The sequence below is a fragment of the Vicia villosa genome, linkage group LG7 (assembly GCF_029867415.1).
Source record: "Vicia villosa cultivar HV-30 ecotype Madison, WI linkage group LG7, Vvil1.0, whole genome shotgun sequence".
Lineage (NCBI taxonomy): Eukaryota > Viridiplantae > Streptophyta > Magnoliopsida > Fabales > Fabaceae > Vicia > Vicia villosa.
Window position 1 is genome coordinate 19473498 of NC_081186.1, and position 22205 is coordinate 19495702.

Sequence of the window (22205 nt, forward strand, 5' to 3'; positions counted from 1 at the left end):
AGCCTCATGTTTGGTACCTTGATCCAAGTGTTTCATTAGTAACGGAATGCGCCAGACCAATGTTTTGGAAAGCGAACTGGCTATTCAAATTCGACGGCGGACATGGTTCAACCAATTGTTTTCTAGGCCTGTCCCTAGATTGTTTGGGGATGGGAGTAATTTTGTATATTCAAATCCAAGTGAATAACATCCAAATTAGTTCCTTTCACATATAGTGCAAAATTTGCAAACAATTTGAGAGGGATAAACTATGACTAATGATGTTTGGTTAACTATTAATAATTGGTTAACCATGAAGTGTTGTAATACTCTATAGCAGTTGTAACCACAAAGGTATTGCATTTGAATTATACCGTGGTTTTCCTCTAGAAGACGACGCGTTGTTTAAATCGCACGGTTGCTGAACTGGCTGAGTTGGAAGTACAAAATTGACATTAGTTAGTAATGTGTTTATGTGTGTCCAGACTTGGATTGCTGTCATGGGCAAAAAAGTTTGTATTAAACTTTGATAAACTTAAAAAAATACACTGTTGATAAACATTACATCCATATAATTATATTTCAATTATAGTGAGCACCCATGGACATTTTTTATCATCAAGGCATGTATGTACCTGGTATGTTCATTTCCCTCGAGAGTCCTATTCGGCGTAGCAGTGTCTGTAGTTGCGAGTATAGGAAACTTAGTGGTCAAGTTCCTAGCAATATTTGGAACTCCATAGTGATTTTTAGGCCTACCCCAACCTGGTCTGGAACATGGTGGGCATCTGTTGACATTGTTAATCATGATTTGCATTATAATTAGAAATGCTGCAAAATTTATTTCCATGACAGATACAGTGTAAACCATGAGTTAAATAATTATGGTACATGAAAACATTTGTGGTACATGAACAGGTTTGCCTGAATCAAGCTTACAGTGTGCAACCTCATTAATGGGAGAGAGTGTAATATGTTGCTATGGTATTTGCCATATTTGCTTAAAATTAGTGTTGATAATGAACATAATGATTATAAGACTTGAAATTAATCTATTGTTAGGCATAATTAAAATCTATATACGTCGTATCGTTGACAAAGTAAATTGATGTGAAAATGAAAAGGGAATTAACTAACGTGTGTGTAATATGGTGAACTGACTTTAAAGAAATGGTTCGGATAGCAAAAGTCGCCACCGACTTTTATTTTATCCAATATATAGAAAGGCTAAAAGAACAGAAAAAGACCTTTTAAAAAGATTTTGAGTTCGGGGGGTAAGTTATACAAAGGGAAGGTTTAAGGCACCCTTTGCATCCATGGTTTTCCATGGGCTCTTAATTGCTTGGCTCACTTGTTTTCAAAAATGTTTGTAATGTGAATAAGAAAAGATTTTGAGGAAGAACTTTAGCTTGTAAATAAGCGTAGTCTTTTTGAATTTGATTTTAAGGATAAGTGAGAAAAAATATTTTGAATTTGAATTGAGCAAGCAATTAAAAGTTACCTACCTTAAGTTTGAAAAATCGTTCTTTTAGCTTTTCAGTTTGAAAGGGCTATCCACACCATAAAGAGGGTAGGAAGTCCTTTCATTGGATGTTGAAGGGTCATCGAGTTATCGTTCGCCATAAGACTAACCCTTGCCATAAAGAGGGCATGTAGTCTAAGGGAAGGATATAATAGTCATTTTTAGGCAACAGGCGAGGATACCTTAGCAATGGGGACAAATCATCATTTTATCGAGGCAACTTCGAGGGACAAATTTGATGATGAATGAACTGAGGGCAACATTTGCTTTAGGTATCCTCGGAATCGAGGGACTTGACTATTTTTTAGTATAATTAGAGGCAACAGGCAACAGGCAACAAAGGCAACAGAGAGATTACCCTAAAGGTGTGTGTGTGGCACAATCACGTGGTTCAATTCAATTATATTTATCTTATAATTTAGGCAAACTAAATTCATTAGCAGGCTTGTCATTCCCTAGATTACTAACCACGCAGTTAATATAAACAAAATTAAATGCATAAATTAAAAGTTCCTACGCTATTACAATAAACACCTGTAAGGCAGGAAAATAAAGGCAGGAATTTAAAGGCAGAAAAATAAAGCCCTAAACTATTACATGGCTTTGGGGCAGATACAAAAAATTTGGCAAACGTTAAAAATATAATAAAGGCAATAACTTAAATAAATAAGTAAATAAATAAATGAGTAGAATAAAAAGGCATGCGACAATCAAGGGAATATGAGATGATAAGATCGCGATGAAATTAAACAGTTAATAAAATTAGAGGTAAAAGTATAAGCCTAAAAATGCTAGCAAAAAAAAAATGGACGAGAACACCAACCCTAATCCTAATTCATGGGCAACAACCTTGTGGCTAAAAACCTAAGCCTACAGTTAATAAACAACACCTACCTTAAGGTTTCTAGAGTTATATATGGTTTGTGAAGTCGAGGTTAAAACAAACCTAAAACTAAATTAATTATTGGTTAGAAACCTAATTAATTAATAGAACCTTAATTAACTAATTATCCTAATTAATTTAATTAACTAATTAACCTAATTGAAATTATTAACTATTTAACCCTAATTAACAAATTATTTATTAACTAATTTCAATTAGAAAATAAAACTAAACCAACTAAATCACTAACCTTATTTTTCTAAGTTATTAAGTTAAATATGTTAATTCATTAACCTAAATATAATTATTACCCTAGATTGATTAATGTTACTTATTTAATTAAAAGGAAAAGAGAAAAGGTGTTAGTGAGTTGAAAAACAAAGGAAAATAAAAAATATGAAAAAACCTGGGCCGGCTAGACTCGAGCTCAGGACCTTGTGATTGGGAAGGAAGCGCGTCACCAATTGTGTTGGATAATTTAGTTGTCATTCATTCACGTTCGTTGGATCTATAATCTTGATGGTTACACTTTTGAATTCTAAAAAAAAACATGCGCGTGGGTCCCCAGAAGATATTGACTGACCAATCATACGCAGAGAGAGAGAGCTTTGACACATTGACTGGCCAATCACATATAGGGAGAGAGTCTGGACTTTTGACTCACGAATGAGAACCTCCCACGTACCTTCGTCTTCATCGTCTCCCTCTGAATTATTAGCTACGACCTGGCTTCAAGATTGCTACAATATTTGTTGCGATTCCTCGTAGCAGTTTTCTGGAAAAATAACAAACCTGCAAAATGCGATCAAACGAAAAAAATTGAATCAGGCTACCTTAAAATCACTCCCCGGTCGAAAATCTGTAATTCGTTTTGCCTGAATCTGCCTGTAGCTAAGAAACCGAAGCAAGAGAGCTTGGTGCCCTAGCCATGGTGAATCTCAACCTATGCGTCATGACTTTGTTTCAATGATCCAAACCTGCTCTAAATCACATGAGGAACTCGAATGTGCAGTTAGATTTTATTGAAACATGTTAAAACACAATAAACGGAATTCAAACATATAAAAGAACATGAGCATGGTGTAACCACGATATGTGTTATAGAGCTTTAACAATGGTTCCTTCTCATTCTATGCCACCTAGAGAAACGATTGGAATGGTTGTTTGGTGTTGAAAGATGCTGCCAAAGAGAAAACGAAACTTGAATCTTGTGTGAGTTTTTTTGGTCTTTGAAAACCCTAGCCCTTGCTCTCAATTTTGTCCCCTTCTTTATGAGTGCATTGAGTTATTTATAATAGTGAGAATTAGGGTATAAGTTTGCTTAGAAATCAAGTCCATGAGATTTGATGAAAATATGACAAAATATTTCTATTTTGGTCCAATTTTATCTTCTCTTTCCAATCTCCTCTTTGCATGAGATTTGAACCAAATATTTGTATTTCAATCATTAAATTTCAAAATCAAATAAATAATAATGATAAAAATAAAATATTGGTCTTATGGGTCCCCCAAGGTGATTTTTAGATTGATCAAGAAATTGAAAAAATTCTCACCACCATTTATCATTTAATTTATGATTATATTTAATTTTATTTGAATTTAAGTGATTTAATTCAAATAAAAATAAAATAAAATCAAGAAATAAAGGATAGTTGGTTAATGGGCCTCTTGTAAGCTTATGATCACGTGGATAGTTCAAATTTATGGGCCCAATACTCAAAAATATGAATTTCATCCATTAAGGCTTCATGCCTTTTTTCTCAATTTTTCCAACTTTTGTCAATCATAACTCCTTCAATATTTATCATATGGAGATGATGTAGGACTTTTTGGAAATCCCAATATGTCCTCTAAAGTCCACTTTGGAACATATTTTTAATTTGGAGGTTTTATCTTGATGATATGGCTTTTGAGAAAAAACTGCTTTTTGCAAGCTCCTAGAAGGACCTGTAATGTTTTGACTTATATTTCTTATGCGGAAGCATTTCTTGACCTCGAGTCCAACATCAAATTTGTAGATAATGAAATTTCCTTGAGAATAGACTTTGGTTGGGGAATTTCTGATAAAGTATGAAAGAGATATGATCAGTCAAATTTAGGTTGACTTTTAGGTTAAAACCCTAAATTAGAAACTTGGAGTTTTATGGATTTCTGATCTTTCCTTGATGAATCATGATCAATACTTTATCAAATGATGAATGATACTTCAAAATAAGGATGTTGACCAAAAATCGGGAGTTTTGACTGTGATTTGACCATAGTTTGATTTTTAGGTCAACTAGTCGATTATTGATCATTTGAGCTATTGACTGAGCAATCTTGTGAATCAGGGATTGAAACTTGGTGTAAGGATGCTTTGAATAATATGAGATGCTATGAAGTCCACTTGGGGCATTAGAAATTGATTTTACTTGGAGAGAAGCAAAATCCTAGTTGGAGGGCTGTTGTTCAAGAGAGTATATATTCAGTCAAGTATTGAGTCTTTGATATTCAAATGAGCTTGAGTATGAAAATGTGGTGGGCAAATTTTGGGGTATGACAGTGTGTATATTAGAATAACTTCCAATTTCAACGACTTCCTTTTCATGAATTGGAGAACGTTCTTTTAGAGATCCCAATGACGAAGGAGTAAACGATTCGTTCTCCTTTACCGTAGAAATTTATGCAAATTGTGAGATTAGATTTGTTCCCAAACCACCTATTTGGCAGGACCTTAAATTTGTTTTAAAAGCGTGTCTTGATATGCTAGGTTCTGAACCGGCATCACGTGCACTTATGAGCATAGGATGTTCACTGAATGGACTTCCGGTATAACTGTTTTGGAATGATGGAGTCAATTCTTTCAAAGGTTTCCTTGGCGTCATTGACATTGGAGTATTAATCATTCTATCACCATGTAGTACTTGTGGAGGACTATATTTTTGATGTTTGGAATGCATTTCTTTCAAGAGCAACGATCTTCTTGCTCTTGCCTTTTTGGCTGAACCAACTTTGTCAACAGGGTCCATAATTGGTTGGACTAAGATATCTACAACAATAAACCAAATGTTGTTGTCATTCAGTTAATGGTGTTTGTGTTAAAATACCATTCATAGGAATTCTGTTAAAATATCATTAAACTTATTGAGTAAAAAACATTCAACAGTGGGCAACTATATTTGAGGGTATAATTATACCATGTTGTCATTGGTACTATACTATTTTCTGCTGCTATTGACAACACCTATTTCTAAGCATTTAATGAAGCAATGGGAGATAATACACATTGGAATGTTATATACACCAGTTCAAAACATAAACAGAGACATAGTAACATGCAATATTAATTGAGTTGTTGTTCAATCATAAATGAGTTCAACCAACTGAATGAATTGTATGGTTGTACTGCAAGCACCTTATTATAAAATGAACACTATGAGATGTTTGTAAACCATGTTTCAATAGCAAACTTCCCAATATTATGTCCAGAATTTAAGACCAATCCCTATGCTCATATTCAATCTAAGGTGTGTAACCCAAGTATTATCATTTGTTTTCCAAAATCTGGGTAATTATACTTTGGTTTCTACTTATGCTATGCAACACTAATATTCCTCAAATAATGTCCTATTTTTCCTTTACAATATTAGGTTCTTCACATATTGAGAATGGAAGAATAGTTGGACATAAAAGTCATATCTTTAGAGGTGCCTCCATAAACAGAAATAGGTAGTTTTACATTGTTCTTGTCTTTCTTTTTGTTTGATTTCAAATGATGTGTTTAGAGAAGTTAAGCCATGAATAGAACAGTTTACCTGTGGCAGCAATTGTAAACTAATAACAGTAAGGGAGATTTGTCCTCACTTGCAAGACAAGCATCCCATATTCTTCATCGTTTCAGCCTCTTGTCAAGTTCAAGTTTTTTTTTGTCTTATTATTACCATTGTTACCTGCAGATAAAATATTTATTTAGAGCAATTATACCATAATCCAAATTGATTTAGGTCCCTAAGCTAAATAACTATTTAAATGATATTGGTCCTAAAAAAACAGAAAACTCATGACTTCATTGCTAGGTCCAAACGCATATTTTACATGAATCCAAACATTGTTATTATAAGTATATAGTAGTACACTTGTTTATTAGGTCAGTAAAAGTTAAATAACCATGGTTCAAAAAGCATACATATGAGGCATAGACTTAAACCATTGTAAAATAAAAATGAAATTCCATTTAATTTGGACATGAAAAAAGCAAGAATGTATGCTTTATGTATTGACTTATTTGTGTTAGGGCTCCAAGCATTTAAGGTAGAAGTGACAACATACCGTATGTTTTCAAAAAGATGATGGCAATTGTACTTTCAGTCTACTGCATATCCGCAGGGAGGGATTGACTTAAACAAAGAATGCAGGTTCCAATGAAAGATATATTTAAGGGATATTTGTCCTCACTTGCAAGACAAGCTTAACCACACCTTAATAGGTTCAGCTTATTGGTATAGGTATTTTATTTTTTTTCCTTATTCTTGTTCTTGTTTTAAATAGTATAGTAGATTTGTTTAGAACAAATATACTTTAACAGCACTTTTTTCCCTAAACCATAAAGTAAACCAATCCTGAAGTTGCTTAACAATGAATCCAAAATCTAAAATCACATATATAAGTATACTTTTCCAAACTCTAAAATCACAATGAATACTATTAATCCAAGAATATAAAGAATGGGGATGCATTATTAAAATTACATTGTAATTCACAGGTTAATTATATGGATCTGATATTGAGGGCATTATATTAAATAGCCTTGCCAAATATTTGATTTAGGACAGTTAAAGTGAAATTGGCATGGTTCAAAAAGCATATATTTGAGGCATATAATTGAAGAATTGTAAAGTACGAATGAAATTAGTTTAAATTGGAAATGGAAAAAACAAAAGAGAATGCATAAGTTATTCTCTTACCGTGTAATGGAGCTAATAACATTTAATGATGAATTAACACCTTTCTCTAGGCTTTCCAAAAAATGATAGATTTTGTACTTTCAACTGTTGATTTGTCGCAGGAAATGATGTAGTAGTGTATCACAAATTGCTGTTTTCAATGAAATATATCAGGATCAAATTGCTCTTGACAACCTGGTTTGTACAATAGATAAAGCAAAAAATTGTATTGCTGGAAATAGGTACTTGCAGCAAAGTTGTGTTTTCTGTGTGAACAAAGTAGCTTTCTTTGCACAACAGACAATAGCACTAAGAAAATAACAATAAAACAGATTGACAAACATGCCATGAGTATGTTAGAAAAATAAACCTAGGAAGAAAAAGAGAAAGTATCTACATTGCTGCAAAATAGCCACACAGTTAGAATAATAAAACAGATTGGTATAACAGAACCACACTTCCTAGAACAACACCTCATATAATAGAACATAGTTAAATCATGGTAGAATTAAACAATATAATTCTTGGCTTTTAACAGTTTGGTATTTAAAGACACATTGTAACAACAATTTCATGATATATTGTAGAATAATATTTTAATACAGTTGATTGCACTAAATTATAACTACATCTTTGTTGATTGCACTAAAGTTATGCTACCTGTTGTTACAATTTGCAGTCAACAGTAGGATATGCACATTTAAGCATCATTAAGCTTATCTTAATATTAATCTAAGCATGCTATAATCAATGCCATATTTCAGATAAATTACAGTCAATATTAGGGACCAATTTGCAGTCAACAGTAGGATATGCACATTTAAGCATCATTAAGCTTATCTTAATATTACTCTAAGCATGCTATAATCAATGCCATATTTCAGAAAAATTGCAGTCAATATTAGGGACCAATTTGCAGTCAATAGTAGGATATGCACATATAAGCATCATTAAGCTTATCTTAATATTACTCTAAGCATGCTATAATCAATGCCATATTTCATAAATATTGTAGTCAATATTAGGGACCAATTTGCAGTGAACAGTAGGATATGCACATATAAGCATCATTAAGCTTCATTACAAAACATCATAAATGATGAGTTTAGGTGTCAAAGTACTTGAGACATGGCAACTTCAAAGTCATAAGACAATGGCCAACAAAAGAAGGACTTAATAGTTGGATTATATCCTTACAAATAGTTAAATGCTAGGTTAAGCATAAAAAAAAGAGACAATCTGCTGCAATCGACCCACCAAAGTTATTCCTTCTTAATATGCTTTATCTTCTTTCCAGTCTTGGCCTTAGTGGTTGATTGTTTGGGAGTGAGCTCCTCAGACTGGATGGCATCGTTAACTGAGGTCGACGTAGTAATCCTCTTGGCAGGGGTACTGCTGCAGCTGGCAGAAGGACTCCCCGTATGGTTAGCAGCAGAAGGTGGTTGAGCACCGATTGATTGTTCAGAACTTTGTGTGAGCTACGTATGCCATATATAAAAGAGTTATCATTTAGAAAAAGAAATGTATTCAACACAAGAAAATTTTATTTGTTACACTAAAACAAAGCAAAATGGCATGAACTAACTTGGTTTGGAGTAAAAGTTGGAGAGGTGGTGTCCATTTCCACAACTTCAGCATTTGTTGTATTCTGAAATAATAGAACCAGATTAGGTAATTGTTTGTGTTCCATTATAAAAAGGTTAAAAAAATATGCATAAAAAAGTTTTCGATTACCTCATTTGGGGTGAGGTGGTTGTGAAACTTATTGTAAAGGCTGTCTTCGTTAAGTATCTTCACGACAGAGAATCGTTGGTAATGTGATTGATACTTGATACGAAAGACCAATTTTCTATTGAACAAAACATCAAGGTGAGTAGGCCAAATCTTAGGATTATCCTCTGCAACCTACATCAATTTATTCAAAATATTTAGAAGTTAGGTTGCTTTTCTTATTGATCAAATGTACGAAATATAAGCCTTAATGTCAAACTCACAATTTTCATAACTTCTCTTAGTTCCTTCAGTCTAGCAGAAATTGTTACCTTGCTTTGAATTGATCAACTTGTGGATGCTCCAAGTTTAAGTAAAGCCTAGAGCCGCTCCATGCGTTGGAAAGACATGGTAAACCTGAAACTGAAATGTAATGTGTTGAGCTCATTTAGTTAGAAAATAAAACAGCATTAAAAGAACACGAATCCGATTTATTAATCAAACCTGTATTTGGCTTGCACCATGCATGTGTCAATACTATTATAGTAGGACCAGAAAAGTTGTTAGGGGTAGTGTAGTTGACAAATTGCTTGCCATAATCATCCCATAACACCAGCTCAATGACATTCCCATCGACATCACGTAAAGTGACATTCACACAAGATTTTCTTCCACCACCTCCCATCTTGGTCTTTAAAACATCCACTAATACCCCAATCACATCTGCAAAGTATGATATACTTAGTTGCAAACTTGAAATAGATAAATGATGTAATAGTTACAAAAGTAATGAACTCAAAAAGAACAGCCCTGAAAACCATACATTCGAGTGAAAACTGTATAAATTTGAATATTTCAATACTTGTTGCAAATGTATGATATGAGAAAGGAAAACAAACAGAAGAAAATGAACACAAACTTAATAGTGTTTAACTTAGTATATCTTACCATACAACATGTCATGTTTGAAGTCACCTTTGAGAAACTTCTCAATAGGGTGAAAACTGTAACTATGAGCTGGTATTTCCAGTATAGCCACTTTGGTCATGGTAGTGCCTCCATTAAAGATGATTTTGAGTGGGTTAAAACACACCTTGAGCGGACCATCGTTCTCAATTGGCTCTCCGTTATATAGATTATACGTTTCATGCTCCTTGACAACTTCAACCCAATCTTGGAAGTGTCTGTTCTGAGTGATCACATGAATCTTATCACCCTGTGAAATGCATAAACAACAACCAAAAAGTAGGCTTGTACATTAAGTTTATATGCACATAAAGAACTTTAAAAATGCTCAAATGAAAACAAATAACCAATGTACATAAAGAATAAACCAAATGTCTGTTAAGTTTATAAAAATGTTTAAAAGTTAGAAAAAACTAAACCATTCCATCTTGAATCACGACTTCCAGGTGTTGTTGCCCATTTTTTTCAATAACAACCCACAAATCAACTACTCTAATGAGCCTTTTCTAGACTTGGTTCCCCTTTACCAGATCCTTGATTAGAATGGGCTGCCTTGACATCCTTCCTGTGGTAAAAATGAAAACTTGAGGAAGCTTTTATTCTAAAAGTAAATAGGTAGGCTTGTAAACATGTAAGCATGCCATAAAAATGAAAAGTTGAGGAAGCATAAATAACAGTAAAGAAAGAGCAATAGCAAGAGCAAACACACAAAAGTTCCATCTATTGTAAACCATGTTAGATCCAAACAAAGGTATTAGAAGTAAGAGTAATAGAAAACACACAGAAAGGTTAGAACCAATGATATGGCACACGAAAGATGTTGAAAGATGCGATAAGATGTTGAAAGATTCAAACCAATGATATTGCATGAAGAAACTGAAAGATTCAAACCTGAGATATGGCTTACGAAAACGTTAGAAGAATGAAATGGGTGTGACGAATGGTACAGGACTCTCGGTGGAAGGTGTTATCCTTGGTTTTCAAAGAGGAAAGCACAAGTGTTGGTGATGTTTGCAGAAAGAGGTATGGTGCTTGTGTTGCTTGCAAAGAGAGTATATTTGTTGGAGGGAAACGAAAGTTTCTGAAAAGTGTTTTGGCAAAGTACAGAAATTGAATAAATTGACCAATTGAAGGTGAACAAAGGCATGGATGAATATTGAATTTGTTAATTACATGAAAGACCTTTTGATAGTGTAAAAAATATTTGTTGTAAGGGCAAAGTAGTAAATTTGGGCTAAATTTTAGTATTGGGTAGATAGTTGATGCCTATTTTAGGAATATTCAAAAAAATCACAAAAAATATTATTTATTTAATATATTTTTATTAGGTTTAAAATGGTACATTTTAAAGTATTTTTAATACTTCAAAATATGTTTTCCTTTTGATTTTTCAAAACCTAATCTCTTGTAAATATTTTTTTTTCAATAAACCCTAATCACTTAGGTCCTAATTAAGTGTAGATATTGTATCTTACCTTAATTTATTTGTTTTATCAAAAAAAACTGTTTTCTTCAACTCTCGATTAAACAGACAAATTAGGATTCTCAGTCAACAAGAGACCTAACCCTTCATTTTAAACATATAGTTCATTCTCAAATCAATATTTTTTGGGCCTCTCCTTGAGTATAAGACCCAACCCCCTTTTTATTTCAATCAATTTCAGTTTAAAAAACAATTTCAAACATCATCATCCTTTCAACTGTTTTTCATAAACAATAAATAAACTTCACTTCAAACTTTCAACTGTTTTCAAATAAACTTCTCATCTGTTTTCAAATATTTCAATGGGCCTCTATTACAGTATAAGACTCAACACCTTTTTGTTCATACACCTTTCTGGGCCTCTATTGCAGTATAAGACCCAACACCTTTTGTACATACAATAAATATTTTAAATGGGCTTTCTTCCTGAATTATATGACCCAGCACCTTTTCTTTTCATTTCAATAAGATATTTTACTGTTTTCAATAAGACATTCAACTATCTTTCAATAAATCATTCAATTGTTCAATGAGGCTTAGTACATACATCTTGAGCCTCCTCTTCACCCAGGTAAGTGTTTATAAGCTTTCATTTACTGCTTTCAATAAACCTGTTCAATATAACCTGTAAATATATATTGTTTAATCTTCGTCTGAGAAAAACCTTATGACAGATAAACCTATATATGTATTATAGGACTATGACCTATGATTGAGAATGACTTCCCAGTGAAGGCTCTTTCCTAATAGAATGACATAGTTTTCCCTCAAGCTGAATTATTCCTGGTGAAACATCTTGAAAAAAGCCTTCGAACAAAAATAGGGCACATCCACCCAAGAGGAATTATTTCCGGTGAAACCTCTTACCCACTTTCCTAGATCCAAATTAGTCAAGCCAATATAGATTTCTCTTGTGCTATAACAAGGACCCTCGATGACCCTCGATTTAACCTCCTATTGGCCTTACAATGCAAGGACCCACAGACTTCTTATAAGCATTCCCTTCAGCTTCCTATTGAGCTTGTATACAAGGACCCTTCAGGCTTCTTAAAAGCATAGGACAGGACTTTAGTCACCTTACTCATGTGAGAATCCAAATCCTTAAAATACACAATCACAATCATTCAAGTGTTCACTCAATCTCTGTATTGAGACTCTCCCTTGCAGAGCAAAAGACATGGAAAGTCTTAACTCTCAATTCCTTAATTATCCCTAGTTCATTCACCCCCTAGGAATGAGAGACATGGACAGTCTTTGTCACCTATTTTCTCCAGTATAGTCAAGAGAATTCAAACTCCTGAGTCTGTTTCCCAGCTATGTCAATCCATGGATGTCAATCCCTAGCAAGAGTCAGCCACAACCTTGGGCTTTGTACAAGGCAGATAATAGAGTCTTCCATAGTTTCCAAACTTTGCTTCCCATCAAGTTAGCCACAACCTTGGGCTTTGTACAAGGCAGATAAAACCTTCTTCCCTAAGTCAAAAGATTCAAAATCTTTGGATCTTTTCCCCAGTAGATAGCCACAACCTTGGGCTTTGTACCAGGCAGATAAATACCCTTCAAACATGTTGGGAGTTGTAGAAAAAGTTTGGGTGATACATTGTAATTAATGAAAAAAAATGCCTTAGTCTCTACTGCGTAACTAAAAGAGTTACGATATCGACTTGAATAGTCCCCGGCAACGGCGCCAAAAACTTGATCGCGACTTTACGTGTCTATTAGTCGGGATAACTGCAAGTGCACAGTCGCGTCGTGTAGTTTTAAAAGATATCGAATCCACAGGGACTATAAATCGATCTACCGTTATCTAAAGTTACTGTGTAAAGCCAAGGCTAATGATATTTGAGTTGTTTATAAAGGGAAACTAAAATCTTAACTCTAGATAAAATATAAATGCGCGGATATCAGTATGTAGTTCGTCAAACTTAGGTGATCCAAAGATCCATTGGCCAGATTCTTATTAAATCAAAAACCTTTACTAACTATGTCATTTAAAAGACCTCCTCTCAAACTCTCTCTATTGATTAAGACTACGATCCTAACTCATAATGTACGGTCTCGCCATCCCACCAGATTTAGAAACGCTTTTTGTAAACATCATAATTGATAAAATGCTCATTTCATGAAGACGTTTTCTACTTAAATCTCCTAGTCTCAAACTCTCGCTATGTTGACTCGGATCATGCTAGTATTCCCTAACGTACGCTCTCGCTGTCCCGCGTTGGGTTTAAAAACACTTTTTGAAAATAAATAAATTCTAATTAGTTTTAATACGCTTTCTCCGTCCTTAAAACTAATGTTCTATGTATACTATCCAATTAAAGATCTCAAACACTCGCTCTGTTGATTTTAACCTTTATTAGTTCTAAAATTTCAAACTCTCGCTCTGTTGATTTTAGAACTTTAGCAAATTAAATTAGACACAAAACCAAAAACGAGTGATTTTTAATAAAACATATTTAAGCCAATTTATTTCGGATCCCTATGGTTAGATTACTTTACATACCGATATCTAAATGAATTAGCCAGACATATTAATTGGATTAAGCATGCAATAATAGATTCGGTTTATAAATTCAGGCATATTAATTTGAACACAATTTATAATCATACAAGAAATGAATGTGGTAAATAAAAACTTGAATAATATAAATCTGGAATAAATCTTTAGATCTTCAAGTACTAGAACCTCCACCACAAGTCGGTTGGATTGTTCTTCGATAAATTCTTCGATCAAATAATAATAAAAACAAGGAAATAAAATACTATGATCTAATGTAAGGTTAGATCCAGTAAAAATTACACAATAGTTTCCGGTGTAGAAACTATTGTGAGAAAATAAATATCTGCCTAAAACTATGAAAAGAGAAAAAGAATAATAAATGGAAATAAGCTTCAATGCAGAAAAAGTAATGCTGGAATTGAAAATAGGAAAACTAGACGAAAGAAACTGTGGCTGGGACAAAGCATGGTCCAACAACTCTTCACTTTGTATAAGCCACTTTTTATAATGAAAAATATGGTAACTTCTTCTTCACGTCTTCCTCTTTCTTCCCCAAGAATTTAGTAATAACTTTGACTTGGAAAGTATTGGAGACGTGCGTCTTGGGTGAGAAAGAAGTGGAGAAAATAATGGAGAGGTGGAGACGGGCATCCCAAGTGCTTGACGTGGCTCTCTTTCACCCTTGGGCCTAGGAGACGGACGTCTCCTCCTTGTAGTGGGCCTCTTGTTTTGTGGCTTGGATGCTGGGGACGTGCGTCCCTTGTTTTGTGGAAAGTGAGACGGCCGTCTCCCACTTGTGGGCCTCTTGTGATGATAGCCTCTTGAGGCGTGGGCTGGGCCTTGCATGTTCCACTTTGCTTTCCTCTATTTGCACCTCACTTTACTACAGTACCTCCAACTTGATTCTTTTTCCTTTTTAATACGATTTCTTCTCGATTTCTTCTTCTTTTGCAAAATGCTTCTTGCATAAGCATAATACCTGAAACAAAGGAAAATACCAGCATAATACCGTAATAATATATAATTATAATAAAATAACGAAACAATTTATGTTATAATCGAGCCTAATATAAGATATAATTATGTGTTATCAGCACAGTGGTTAAAGATGAAGTCACCAAACTTCTAAATGCAGGAATTATATATCCAATCTCTGATATTCAATGGGTAAGTCCGATCCATTGCGTACCCAAGAAAGGAGGCATAACAGTTACCATAAAGAAGTCAGGCGAATCTATCGCTGATAGAGTGGTGACTGGTGCGAGGATGTTCATTGATTATCGTACATTGAACAAGGCCACGCGGAAAGACCATTTCCCTCTCCCCTTTATTGATCAAATGCTCGAACGTTTAGCAAAGCACTCTTAATACTGCTACCTGGATGGTTACTCAGGATTCTTCCAAATCCCAATTCACCTTGATGACCAAGAGAAAACAACCTTCACGTGCCCTTATGGAACATTCGCTTATAGACAAATGTATTTCGGATTATGTAACGCCCCTGCAACATTTCAGAGATGCATGATGTCAATTTTCGCTGACTACATTGACAACATCATGGAAGTCTTTATGGACGACTTCTCTGTATGTGGGGAGGATTTCGAGGGATCCCTTTCAAATCTAAAAAAATATTAGATAGATGTGTACAAGTTAACCTCGTCCTAAACTGGGAGAAGTGTCATTTTATGGTTAAACAAGGAATTGTACTTGGACTTGTCTTCTCCAAAAGAGGGATTGAAGTCGATAAAGCAAAGATCGAAGTTATAGAGAACCTCCAACCCCCAAAAACAGTAAGAGAAATACGGAGTTTCTTAGAACACGTAGGTTTCTACAGACGATTTATAAAGGACTTTTCTAAGATCTCTAAACCTCTGACCAACCTCTTAATGAAAGACATCGAGTTTAATTTCAATGATGAATGTTTAAAAGCCTTTGAAGTATTAAAGACAACCCTTATATCTGCACCCATAATGCAACCACCCGATTGGAGGTTACCATTTAAAATTATGTGTGATGCAAGTGACTATGCCGTAGGAGAAGTCTTAGGCATAAGGAAAGATAAGAAACTCCACGCAATATACTACGCAAGTAGGACCTTGGACCCTGCGCAGATGAATTACGCCACAACTGAAAAAGAACTCTTGGACGTGGTCTTCGCGTTAGATAAATTTCGTTCCTATTTAATAGGAGCAAAGATAATAGTCTACACCGATCATGTAGCCATTAGGTATCTACTAGCTAAACAATATGCAAAACCTAGACTATTAAGGTTGATCCTACTGTTGCAAGAGTTTGATTTTGAAATCAAGGATAAAAAGGGAGCCGAGAACGTAGTAGCTGACCATTTATCTAAGATGGAAGGTCTTAAACCTGAAGAAACACCAATTAACAATGATTTCCCTTATGAAATCTTAATAGCACAATTAGAATCCGTAAGCGATACATTGGAACAACCTAAAGCGCAAACCGGAGCCGTTAAAATGTTAAGCACCGAAACCACACTTCCATGTTATGCTGACTTTGTCAATTACTTAGCAGCGGAAGTGCTTCCTCCTAACATGACTTATCAACAAAAGAAGAAGTTCTTCCACGATCTTAAACAATACTATTGGGCTGAACCTTTACTATTTAAGAGAGGCGCTGATGGAATTTTCCACCGATGTGTTCCGGAAGAAGAAATAGAAAGCATAATACATCATTGCCATGATGCCCCTTACGGTGGGCATGCAAGCACATCAAAGACGTGCGCTAAAATTTTACAAGCTGGTCTCTTTTGGCCCAACTTACGGAAGGATGTTCACATCGCTGTTAAAAATTGCGACCGCTGTCAACGCACTTGAAACATATCTAGGCGAGATGAGATGCCTCAAAAGGGTATTTTAGAAGTAGAAATCTTTGATGTGTGGGGAATCGATTTTATGGGACCTTTTCCATCTTCTTTTGGAAATAACTACATACTTGTTGATGTCGATTACATGTCTAAATGGATAGAAGCTATCGCCTCACCAACAAATGATGCATAAGTAGTAACTAAGTTGTTCAAAAACATAATCTTCCCGAGATTTGGTGTACCAAGATTGGTTATCAGCGATGGAGGATCCCACTTCATATCCAAAATCTTCGAAAAACTTTTAGTAAAGGATGGAGTCCGACACCGTGTATCAACACCTAACCACCCACACACGAGTGGACAAGTTGAAGTCTCGAATAGACAAATTAAGAAAATACTTGAAAGGATTGTTGCCACATCTAGGAAGGATTGGTCGTCTAAGCTGCACGAAGCATTGTGGGCATATAGAACCGCCTACAAGACACCTATAGGAACCACACCTTTCAAATTAGTGTACGGTAAATCATGTCATTTACCGGTAGAACTCGAGCACAAAGCTTACTGGGCCATAAAGACCTTAAACTTAAGTTACACTGTCGCGGGCGAAAGGAGACTATTAGATATCAACGAATTGGAAGAGATTAGATTAGACGCCTACGAGAATGCTAAGATCTACAAAGAAAGAACAAAGAAGTGGCACGATAAGCACATCTCTAGGAAGGAATTCAACGTAGGAGATGTGGTGCTATTGTTCAATTCTAGACTTAAGCTCTTTCCAGGAAAACTTGGTTTAAGATGGTCTGGTCCATTCGAAGTTACTAAGGTATTTCCAAGTGGCGCTGTCGAAATTAAAGGAAAATCAAGCGATATTTTCATCGTAAATGGGCAGCGACTAAAACATTATCACATTGTTGAAAACAAAGACTATACTGATAGTCTTAAACTCGCAAAGTTGATCGTCGAGTCGAAAAACTAACCGTTGATTCATCGAGCTTGCAACGTTAAACAAAGCGCTTTCGTGGGAGACAACCCACCTTTTAACTTTAACTTTCTTTTAAATTGTTTTAACTTTAATGTTTTATTAAAAATCATTTTCTTTTTATTCTACATTTATTTTTCAAAATACTAACTCCATTTTTTTTAAATGATACTAACTTAAAATTCATTCTGATTTTAAAAACTTCCAGGGTACTAACCTCTTTTCTGAGTTTAGAGATGGACTTTACTGATGATATGGTAGTAAATTTTGGGAGTGAGGATCAGCAGAGACGTTATGAGATTCTGGCACAGTGTGAGATGCGGTTCACCACTTTTTCGCATGATGCGACTCTGACTGTTCTAGGTATCAGGGAAAGTGTGCACTTTATGCTTCATCAGATTGGTTGGGGAGATATCCTTACCAGCCGTACACCCACTTTCTGTAACCTGAATTTAGAGTTTCTGAGTTCCCTTTGATATGAGCCTAGGCTTGGATTAGGATTCAACAGAGGAAGAGTTTCATTCAGGCTGTTTGGATTCACTTACCGTTTCAACACCTGTCAGCTGGCCGAGTTACTAGGATTTCCTAAAAGCATGGATGCTTTAATGGAAGTCGATGATGAGTACTTCCCTGATAACATAGTTGACTAATTTTGGAGTACTATATCTGGTAAAGATCAGAATGATCTACGAGTCTCTTCGGAAATCCATAATCTCGCCATTAGGTATTTCCACATGATACTAGCTTTTAATCTTTTTGGAAAGCCTTTATGCGATACCTCAGTGACTAAGGATGAGCTGTGCATCATGATATGTGTTTTCCAATCCAGACCAGTTGTAGGAGTATCTTTCATGCTTTCTAGGATGGCCATTATAGCACAAGATACCCTTGTCCCTATCCTTGTAGGTGGTCTAGTCACTAAGATCGCCCGTGCCCTGTCCTTAAGAGCACCGCTTGCTAGATTGATTCCTTATGGAGGATTCAATTCCATGGACGTCGAGTTTTGCTTCAACAAAATCATGATCAGTAATTATGATTCTCCTCCCTATCAACTTTTAGTGAACTATGAGCCTGTTCATCATTTTTCCTTACCTTGCATTAGGTTCACAAGTGTGCACAAGAAAGAAAATTGGTTATATGACTTGGAAGGACAAGGTGAAACTGATCCCGAGAGGGAAGAATGTGATCCGATGACACCGCCTGGATACCACGATATTGATGTTATACCTGATGAAGATGTGCCTATGGTTGATGATAACACGAATTTATATCATATATTTAGCTTAAATTCCATAAATATTATTAGCATTTTCATTTGATTATATTGTTTTATTATGGTATTATGCGGGTATTTGCGATGTTTTAGGTATTATGTTCGTGTTGAAAATTATTTGTCAAAAGAAGAAGAAATAGAGAAAAAATCAATTTAAAAGACAAGTAAAAGATGAAGGTGAAGCATTAGTAAAGGATGGAGGTGCAAAGAACAGCTGGCCCAACCCAAAAGGGTGAGCACGTGGCCCACTCAAGGAAGAGAAGACGCCCGTCTTGGGCCTGAAGTGTGGAGGAAGACCAAGTAAAGGAGTGGAGACGTCCGTCTCCCACTCCCCTTGCCACGTAACATGACCCGCTCAAGAGGGGACGCTCGTCTCCTAGATTGTAGGCACTTGAGACGCACGTCTCAAGCCACTTTTCCACAACGTCTCTTTTCTAGTTACGTGAACGCGGGCTTTAAGGAGAAAAAGGAGGAACGTGAAAGACAAAAAGGTGGAGAGTACTTTGCAAACCTATTCCTATAAATACCAAAGGCAAAGTACTTGAAACGGGTCAGAATTTCTGCAACGAATCTCTGCCAATTTTATTTTCTAAATAAATTATTTTCTTCGCAATTTAATTCTCCGTTATTCTTTTCTCACAACAATTTCTACACCGGAAATTGTTGTGAACTTTCAATAAATATAATCTAACGTTAGATTTAGTTTTTTTTATTCCTTGCTTTACTATTTTACGCCGAATAATTTTCTGAAGAACGATCCAACCGATCTGTGGTGGAAGTTCAAGTACTCGAAGATTCCAAGTTTAATTAATTCGGATTTTATTATTCAGGTTTCTATTTACTGTTTTAATTATTATTGCATGATATATTGTATGCCTGCTAATATGCCTATTATTATGAACTGAACCAATTTATGCATGTTTAACCGTATCAATATGTCTGGCTAATTTAATTAAGATATCGGTATGTAGAGTAAGTTAATTGTAGGAATTCGAAATAAGTTGGCTTAAATATGTTTTATTATATATCAATTTTTGTGTCTAATCTAATTTGCTAAAGTTCTAAAATTAACAGAGCGAGAGTTTGAGACTTTAGGACTGATAAAGGTTAAAATCAATAGAGCGAGAGTTTGAGATCTTTAACTGGATAGTAGACATAGAACATTAGTTTTAAGGATGGCGAAAGCGTATTAAAACTAATTAGAATTTATTTATTTTCAAAAAGTGTTTTTAAACCCGACGCAGGACAACGAGAGCGTACGTTAGGGAATACTAGCATGATCTGAGTCAACAGAGCGAGAGTTTGAGACTAGGAGATTTAAGTAGGTAACGTCTTCATGAAGCGAGCATTTTATTAAACATGATGTTTTCAAAAATCTTTTCTAAATCTAATGGGATGGCGAGAGCGTACATTACGAGTTAGGATAGTAGTCTAAATCAACAGATCGAGAGTTTGAGAGGAGGGCTTTTAAACGACATAGTTAATAAAGATTTTTAATTAAATAAGAACCATAGCCAATGGACCTTTGGATCACCTAAGTTAGACGAAATACATACTGATATTCGTTTATTATTATATCCTTAGAATTAATATTTTAATTTTCCCGTTAGAAACAACCTAAGTATTAGTAGCCTTAGCTTTACATAGTAACCTTAGATAACGGTAGATCGATTCATAGTCCCTGTGGATTCGATATCTTTTAAAACTACACGACACGACTGTGCACTTGCAGTTATCAGATTTATAGACACGTAAAGTCGCGATCAAGTTTTTGGCGCCGTTGCCGGGGACTATTTAAGTCGATATCGTAACTCACTGTTACACCGTAGAGACTAGGGCAATTCTGTTCCTTTTCTTTGAGAGATTGTATGCCAAATACTCGTTTACATGGAGGGGAATTAATACAACGAATTAACAAAATCGAACGTTTTATTAATATCGAATTCATCATCTTCCCGAAGTAGAACCAATTTCAGTTTCTCAGGAATTGATCCTTACTGATCAACCAACCCCGAAGTTAGAGATGACTGCTCTTCGTCCTCTTAGAGACTATGTCGCTCCTTCACGAGTTGAACCGCACTCAAGTATCGCACCACCTGCGGTAGAGGCAAGCCATTTCGAACTAAAACCTTCACTGGTACAAGCTGTCCAACAGAACCAATTCTCTGGAAGCCCGGCAGATAATCCTAATCTCCATTTATCCGTGTTCATGCAATACCCCGATATTGTCAAAGCTAACAATGTCTGTCTCGAAGCTATTCGATTACATCTTTTTCCGTTCTCCTTGAGAGATAGAGCTAGAGCATGGCTTCAATCCTTACCCTCTAACTCCATAACAACCTGGGATGAATTGAAGAGAGTTTTCTTAGCGAGATATTTCCCGCCTAGCAAAACTGCTATGCTAAGAGGTCAAATCAACGAATTTACCCAAAAGACAATGAATCACTCTTCGAAGCTTGGGAGCGATATAAAGACATGCTAAGACCATGTCCTCATCATGGACTTGAACCATGGCTGGTCATCCATACATTCTATGGTGGTCTACTATATAACACTAAAATGACCATAGATGCTGCTACTGGCGGAGCTCTGATGGACAAACCTCATGATGAAGCATATAACCTCATAGAAAACATGGCACATAACCATTACCAATGGGAAGGAGAACGAACCACTGTAGAGAAATTCCAAACCAAAGGAGGAATGTACGAAGTAAGTGGTATAGACCACGTTAACGCCAAAGTAGACGCCTTAACTCAAAAGATTGAGAACTTAACCATCACTCCTGCAGTCACCGCGGCTGCTGTAGCTCCTAACTGCGAGATATATGGATTAGCTGGACATGTCGTTGCTGAATGTCAACTTCTAACAGGTATTCCACCTGATCAAGTGAATTACGCTCAAGGAAACCCTTGCTCAAACACGTACAACGCTGGATGGAAGAATCATCCAAACTTTTCGTATAAGAACAACAATGCGTTGTATGCACCAAATGCCCATAGGAAGTCGAATCTAGAAATCATGATGGAAAACTTTATAGCTTCCCAACAACAAACTAACAAGGACTTCCTGAATCAAAACATTCACAATAGTGAGCAACTAAAACAACTAGCAAACAAAGTAGATGCTTTAGCTACACATAACAAAATGCTAGA

General features: G+C 35.4%; 1 non-coding gene across 1 annotated transcript; it reads right to left on the reverse strand.

Moving 5' to 3' along the window:
- Positions 1-21448: 21448 nt before the first annotated feature.
- Positions 21449-21554, reverse strand: LOC131621174 (small nucleolar RNA R71). Its single transcript, XR_009289501.1, has one exon. It is a non-coding gene; the product is annotated as a small nucleolar RNA R71 (small nucleolar RNA).
- Positions 21555-22205: the final 651 nt, after the last annotated feature.